This window comes from Perna viridis, chromosome 14, assembly GCF_037379345.1.
Source record: "Perna viridis isolate PV_CMFRI_1.1 ecotype Kerala chromosome 14, ASM3737934v1, whole genome shotgun sequence".
Classification (NCBI taxonomy): Eukaryota; Metazoa; Mollusca; class Bivalvia; order Mytilida; family Mytilidae; genus Perna; species Perna viridis.
In genome coordinates this window covers 24,231,350-24,239,234 of record NC_142458.1, presented here as the reverse complement: position 1 = coordinate 24,239,234, position 7,885 = coordinate 24,231,350, and positions in this window count along the sequence as shown.

The window sequence follows — 7,885 nt, the reverse complement described above, 5'->3', positions numbered from 1 at the left end:
AAAAAAATGAATGCTTTGTTTAGTTGCACGGCTAGGATAAGCGACCTCTGTTTTTCTAATAATATCCGCTAAATTGTTTATAAAATGTCAAGTCCGGATTAAACGAAAGAGAAATAAAAACTATGACAATGCAATCAAATCGGTAAAAAATGAAAGCGCCCAGTAAACATGAATGTATAAATGAATTATATAAACAAATCGCTTCGGCTTTATGGCTGTCTACTATTTTCTTTGGTTTCGTTAGACGTCCTTCTTAGATATTTTTGTTGCCGTCTAATGTCGCAAACTAATCGGACCAATACCAGTTTTGAGGCCATCAGTTCTTGATTGACAACTTAAAAGTTAAAAAGCTTTTGTCAAATATGTTTGTGACCACATTTATCAAAATTCCCGGACATAACGTTCGATTATGCGTACAATAGTTTATTCACGTTTTCCCATCATTGTTTTTGCAACGCAGATTAAAATAAGAATCAATCAATGCAGGAGATGAAAGGGCCCATTAAAGGGGAGGTTCAAGGTAATTAAACGCATAAATCATTTGGTATTGTTTTTCTCAATATTTTATACATTGGCAGACTGGTGCCGATTATATTTGTGAAAATATTTATCAAACATCCCGGAAATAACGTTTCTCCACCTTCTTATTTTTATTTACACTTCAGATTAAAACAACACTTAATCAAGACAGGGGATTAAGGGGGGTGGATAAAAGGGACGGATCAAGGTAATTAAACACTTGATTCATTTGGTATTGTTTTTTGACAAAGTTTTATCAAGCTGTTTGAAGGAATACATTTATATTTCTTACCTTTTTTTCTTTAAAATGTCTTATGTTCTAGTTTTAATTCATTTAAGAGTAAATATAAAACATATGCTGTCATTTATCTTATTACATGTGGTATGTTTTAACTTTATAATATATTTCTCACTTTCTGTTTTCATTTTATTACAAAAATATCGCACTTTTTGCATATAACATAAGACTTAAAATATACAATATGAACAACATGAAGGACTCTTAGAAAGTAAGCATAGCACAAAGTCAATTTAATACCGATCAAATTATCACTGCCGACATCCCATATACAAATATAAAAGGATGCTTAGTCTGCAGTTTGCATAATCTTGGACGGGACTGTCATCTGTAGTTTTGGCAATCAATATTTCGGTGTTCCTTGTTTGTGGAATGCCATCTTGAGTAGATTGAAGCGTTGGACGTTTGTCTGTTTGCTCTTCCAAAACAGAAGGGATAATATAAATGGGTATATCAATTTGTCAACTGTAGCATGTTTAAGTAGGTAAATTGGTTTGGTGAAGTGTAGAAGGTTCCGTCTATACAAATGATTTCTGCAGAAACAAGTTTGGGGAGGTTCCGTGTGGTAGAAAGTATAAGTAATTTATGTGCGTTGCCATTGTAAACCATAACAAATCTTTCAATTGCAGATGACTCCTTATGCGGTGGAGTTAAAGATCTGTACGAGTGGTAGTGATAGTGTTTCTTTATTTCTTGATCTGACATATTGGATTTGGAGAATGAAAGCTATTATTTGTTCGTTGTCTTGGTTGATGTCAATGTACTCTGTTGAACATAGTTTGGCTCCTTCTGTTATGTATATAGTAGGTATAGGCATAGTTTCCACAGTAAATCTCTGTTTAATTGAATTCATGTCGAATTTGGCCTTTATTCTATATATGTTCGGTGCATTTGAATTTGGAATCCCAAGTTAGATGTGCGTATTTGCTATTGTTATACGTAATGGAACAATGCACGTTCTTCTTTTCTCGGCTTAACTATATATTGATATCCTTTTCTTAAGTATGAATCTGAATCTAAATCTTCCAAACTTATGTAAAAAAAGTGCATTTTAATGTAAAACTCGCATATTGACAATTATGAGGTTAGCCAATGAAATTTGCCGTTACAAGGCATGATGATTTGAATTAAAAGGCAAGAGTGAACAACCAAATTAACTTTAGTCGAAGAATAGAAAATTTAAACAAGTTTTGCAAATATTGAATCATGCACAAATGAAACCATCTCGGAATCTCTATTAGTTATATAATTGTTTCACTTGCATCACCTTGAGGAAGTAGTATTCTTTTTGCCGAATAGATTACGGATGTTTGAAACCAAAATAGAGATTACGGATGTTTGAAACCAAATTATAACCATTCCTGTATATAATAATAAAAAAAACATATTGCTGTGTATAAACCCCAACAATCAATCAATCAATCATGAAATTTCCGGCAAAACTAATAAACAAAAGCACATAAAACATCTGCTTCAATGCAAATCAAATATAAAATAAACCATGTATACAGAAAGAAATTTCCTTGAATCATAAAAAATATAATGTTTAGTTTATCATAAAAATAAAAGCTTATAAGAACAAGGATTATCGTTTTATCCTATGATTACCTAACAGCTGTTAAAATTACAAGATGATGCAAAAGTATAATGTACTGTAGAGAACAGTATCAAGTTATAGGCTAAACTGTGTTACAAAACAATTTGATGTCTTGTCTGTACTTGTATATGAATATAAAGGAGGTATATGCATGGAACAAATGCCATAACCAGGGAGAAATAAACAGTAAATGTATGGTTACATGTAATGTAAAAACAAAAAAGAAAAAAAAGCAGTAACAAATGACAAGATGTATAAATATTTGTAACTTCTTTTTTTATAGCACTTATTGATTTCTTCTAAATTTCTTTCTACTGAAAATTTATATATTTGAACAAACAATCTATTCATTGAAGATCACATACATAATGATTAAAACTTAAAAATTGATATTTTAACATCAAAAACTGCAATAAAATGCCACTTACTTGATGCAATAGAATAGACATTAATAATTATGATTAGCTGAATCTGCAATAACGTTTATAATGGACACACAATTTAATATGCTTTTAGTTCATTACTATAAATCTTATAAGGAGCATAAATTTGTAAGCAAGATAACTGATTCTGTATCTTGTTTATAAAACCAAAACAGAAAAATAAATGAATTATTAATTGTCTTTAGTGCATAACTATCAATTATAACACAAACATCACATTGTTAGTGGGATGAACGGGATAAAACTTGATATAATTCTAATGAAAACGCATATTATGTGTTTGTTTTCAAGGAAATTAGAATCATGGACAATTCCATTTCCTCTTAAAGTATAATTCGCTTATAAAATCAACAAAGGATGGAAACTCGATTTAAAAAATGTTTGATCTTGTTACCTCGTAGTTTTAATGATAAAGAGTTTTGCCGTCAAACAAATGATACATCTCCCAATACTTTTAATAAAAAAACGAGACAAAAGTATGAAAATAATAATTAAGTATTATTTTCATTTGTAGGATGGATAAACATAAAAAAAAATAAATCTTTTTCAATTTTTAGCTATCATACGACTTTCTGTTGATATTGTGGGCAGACGAGCGGAAGACGGTGCAACAGAAGCATATATTCGCGCATCTTTTAGATATTCAATCAGAACTACAGCAGTGTATCCCTTTCTTTCGCATGAGATTCAAGTTAACAAAGTTCAAAGTCATAAGGTACCTTGTTTAAAGAAATAAATTCGATCAGGAAATTCGGCAGATTCCAAAGAAAGGGAGCCAAAAGACCACCCGACATTTATGTTCTATAACATTTCTTTAACACTTCTTATTTCTAAATAATTAATGACTTTAAACAAGATAAGTTTGGCAGAAACACAACAATGCAATGAAAAAGACAAAAAGCATTTCTCAGCGAAACGGTACAGGTGTTTAATTTGATATCTATTATGTCATAATATTGAATACTTCATTGGCTTAAATTTTGTTGCTTTAATTATTGAGATATGTTTATAAATCACCTTTGACGATCCGGATAGAACGTAATATTTAATAAATTTTAATACATTATGCTATTTTGAGGGGAGTGTTATATTCAAAACGCATACATATAAGTAAATAGTTATCAAAATCCCAAACATGCTAAAAATATATGTATATATATTAAAACACGTTGAAGGTTGTTAGTAATTATTCACGCCTATTTGGTACATGCTTGATCTAAGTAATATATATAATATTTGAAAAATATTTGTTAAATAGTATATCTTGCTGTAAGAGAACTAGTACTCATTATTCATTAGAGTTACCTCTCCTGATCCAGATAATTATTCTTCGTCAGTGCAGTAAAACTATTCAAAATAATCAAATACACCGATGCATTTTAGCAAGCAAAGTTTGTTAAAAGTTCCTGTCATGGGAATTAAATGTCTTTTTTTATAGATACTATAGAAAAGTTTTTGATAGTATAGTTCGAGCCTCACCTCTTGTACATTTCGTCAGAATCACACATTCGAAAATGGCTACCATCAGTTGAAATATATGTCTTTACTTGCTCAAATATTTTATTTAGAATGGCTTTAGGATCATGAAAATCGAAGTAACAATTATTTCATTTTGTCAAATGCGTTTCCTTTACCCCAGTTGTGGTACTCGATACATGTGACAGGTTTGTAAATAATGTATCGTCGTGTTGACATAATTTATGTCTCGATCAGCTGGAACATCCAAAGGGTTCTTTTGATTTTGTTATATCATTTCCATGTTTTATTTCTCCGTTTCATTAAAAGCATAACTAAAATACAAATCTTGTGGTTAGAGGTCAAACAATCAGTTTCGGATTACGTCATTTCACACAGAACAATATATAGCAATTCAAGATTCCGTACATATATGGGTCAAGTGTTATACATGGAATTTCCGTGTTGTTGTTTAATTAAAGATTTGAGCTATGTTACACGGGTAACTAGTCACGCTATAGAATATGTGGATTTGATATCGGTTTAAACTTCAATCTTGTTTTAAACAATACTTAAGTGTTGATCGAGGAATATTCAGTTTTAAAAATTATGCAATTGGTTAAAAATGATAACTCAAAGGTTTCTAAGAAGAAAAATGGAATTTGTAAGGATATGGTATGGGTCCATGGGAATCTAGATGGTACACGGCGAAAATTGGAAGTTGACATCATTCTTAGACTATCAGATGAAGTAGATAATGAATTTATGTTTCGCTATAATTCTGACTGCTGGCATTGGTCAGGTAACGGTGTACACAGTAACATACATTGTCAGTATATTGAAAAGAAAATTGCGAACAAACAACAAGAATTGGCACCCGCAGCACAAAAAATATAATAAGAAAAAATTTAGACAAACTACAAATAATATTACCTTTAATAAAGCATGCGAAAATCACTTATGTCTATAGGATGTGTGGGTAAAGCGTAATGCGTTAACATATGCCGTGGTATTCACTTTTTTGTATTGAAACATCAAAGTGAAAAAAAATTACCATATTCATAATCAAGAAAAAAACCTAAAGTATTTTATTCCAAGCCTAAAAGACAATAAGGAGGAAATTGATTTTGTAAAAAAAAAAATATACATGACAACTTGACATATTTCAGAAAGTTTGTGTTTTTATTTACAGCGGCGATTATTGTAAGATTTTGAACCACACCCATAGAACGCAATTATGACCGGTTATCAACTGCGTATGGAGTATTCATATCACAACTCATACGTTATGCCAGAGCTTGCCGAAACTACGCAGACTTTTTTTTGTATCGCGCTAGAACTCTAACAGATAGGCTTCTGGAACAGGGTTGTGTTGCTACAAGATTGAAGTCATCACTACAGAGGTTTTATGGTCGTCATCATGAACGCGTGGATCGTTATGGTGTATCCATTTGCACCATGAAAACTGATTTATTCAAAGGTTCATAGTTTTTCTTTCCTCGTTTGTCTACCCCGGACTTGTCTTTTATAAGCAACTGGGCGGGTGTTTCTAGAAAAGCAGAAGACGCTTACCCCACCGGTGCACCTGGTCCATGCTCCCAGTTTTTAGTGGAGTCCGAGTTGCTCATTTACTTTTGTTACTTTGTATGTATGATTTTAGTTACTTTGTGTTCTTTCTTGTGTCTCTTTCCCGTGTCTGGTCTTTGTCCCTTGATTGCGTTCTTTTGATTGCCGCTGTAGCCTTGGTTCCCTTGATTGCTCTATCGTACATACAGTTTTCATTTTCATATGATATGTTGGTATAGTTGTACTAGAAATGCCAATAAATCCCACACACAAGGTTCACAATTCAGTGATTGATTGTTTGACCTGTAAATGCATTTCCAAACTTAAAACCATTTAAGCCATACTTAGTTCAAAGCCCATTACTAGGTATTGTGTGAAACTTAATATTTCACGATTGATCAATAATAACTCATATTAATAAGTTCATGTCCAAATTATGTATTGTTTATAACATCGAGGGATTGAAATAAAAATATTTGACCTCATGACTAACCGAATCGTTTCAATTAGTTGATAAATAGTAGTTTTATTAATTGTGGTTTCATTTGTTTGAATACAACTTAAGAGGTATAACATATGTTTAGAATATAAACGAACATGTATTCGTTTTTAGCTCTGAAGTCATCAGTTTAAAAAATAAACAAGCTTCATACTATGGTTTGGTCTATACATTTATAGCCTATTTGTTTGACAACAAGGTATTTTTACCAATTTATTCTTTGATATATTTGTTAATGAACATGTTGTTATTGACTTAAGTATCAGCTTTTATTGAAAAAAATCAGACAGGAGAAGATCAAAGCATGTCAGAAAACCACAAATTTACTTTTATTTCATGTTCAGTTACAGACCACATAATAAGTCTTCGGTTTTCATTGGGTTATTGCGCTTTTGAGATAAACATTCTTTAGATTGTGTATCAAATTGGCATTTCACAGGAGTTATCGTTCTTGGTTTTGATGATTTTAGTTTGAACTGACTGCGTGGTTTTCTAAAAGAAAGAATGACAGATCTTGACATATACCTTATAAACAAAAAAATCTCAATAATTTAAGACGCTCCGAATTTATGTCAAGTATGTTTCGTATTATGGCCTTAACGGTCTACGACATTTATGGAATAAAATATTTTCATTTATTTGTTGACCCTTTCTAAATATCAAAATGTATAATTAATTAGATGAGACAACGACCACAAGGATTATAATGTACAGTACACCTAAGGGCAAAGCATGAAAGAAATCAAACACTGGGAACCCTATTAAGAATTCAATGTGATTGGTAACAGCATATTCATACAATGGATAAAAGAAAGAAGACTGATTTATTGTTTGATGTTAGAATAGAGGATAGAGTTGCGGCAGAATGCATCAATTGCAGACAAAAAACGTATATTGGCTGAATAAACAATGTTAGTATTAGTTGTTCACGTTGATGTTTAATGTGATGAATTACCGATGTCACAGTCTAAAGGTATGATTACTTGGACACATTTATCGGACGCTAATCAAGCCAGACGTCACTTCAACACCATTTGCTATGGTATTGAGGCTGAGAAGCAGCGTAAAATCTATAGAAATATGTTTTGCATAGTCGAGGCGATAACACTAGGGTAGGACGCTCTGAAAAGGAGGACGACTATTTTTTTTATACTGCAACCGTTTTATCTTCGAAGTCCAGATACATTGACTGTACGTATATATACTGACTAAATACATTTTGTTATGACGGCACAAACGTTAATTTGTTTAAGTTTTCAGGATTTCCTCCACTTCGAAAAGCAGCGTTGATTTTCTTGCTTAAAACATCATTTTTCCATTATTTTTTTTTGTTGCAGTGTAAAGACAATAACATAACTTGACAAAAATTGTGTATACGAATTCGGTTTGAAGCCTAGTCCGTATATTAGTTTTATGTCAGGTTAGTGCACTGTTATTGTCTATATAGTATCATGTGTATAAATGACGGTTCAGTATAATCAAAAGTTAAAAACAAAATTACAGTCAAA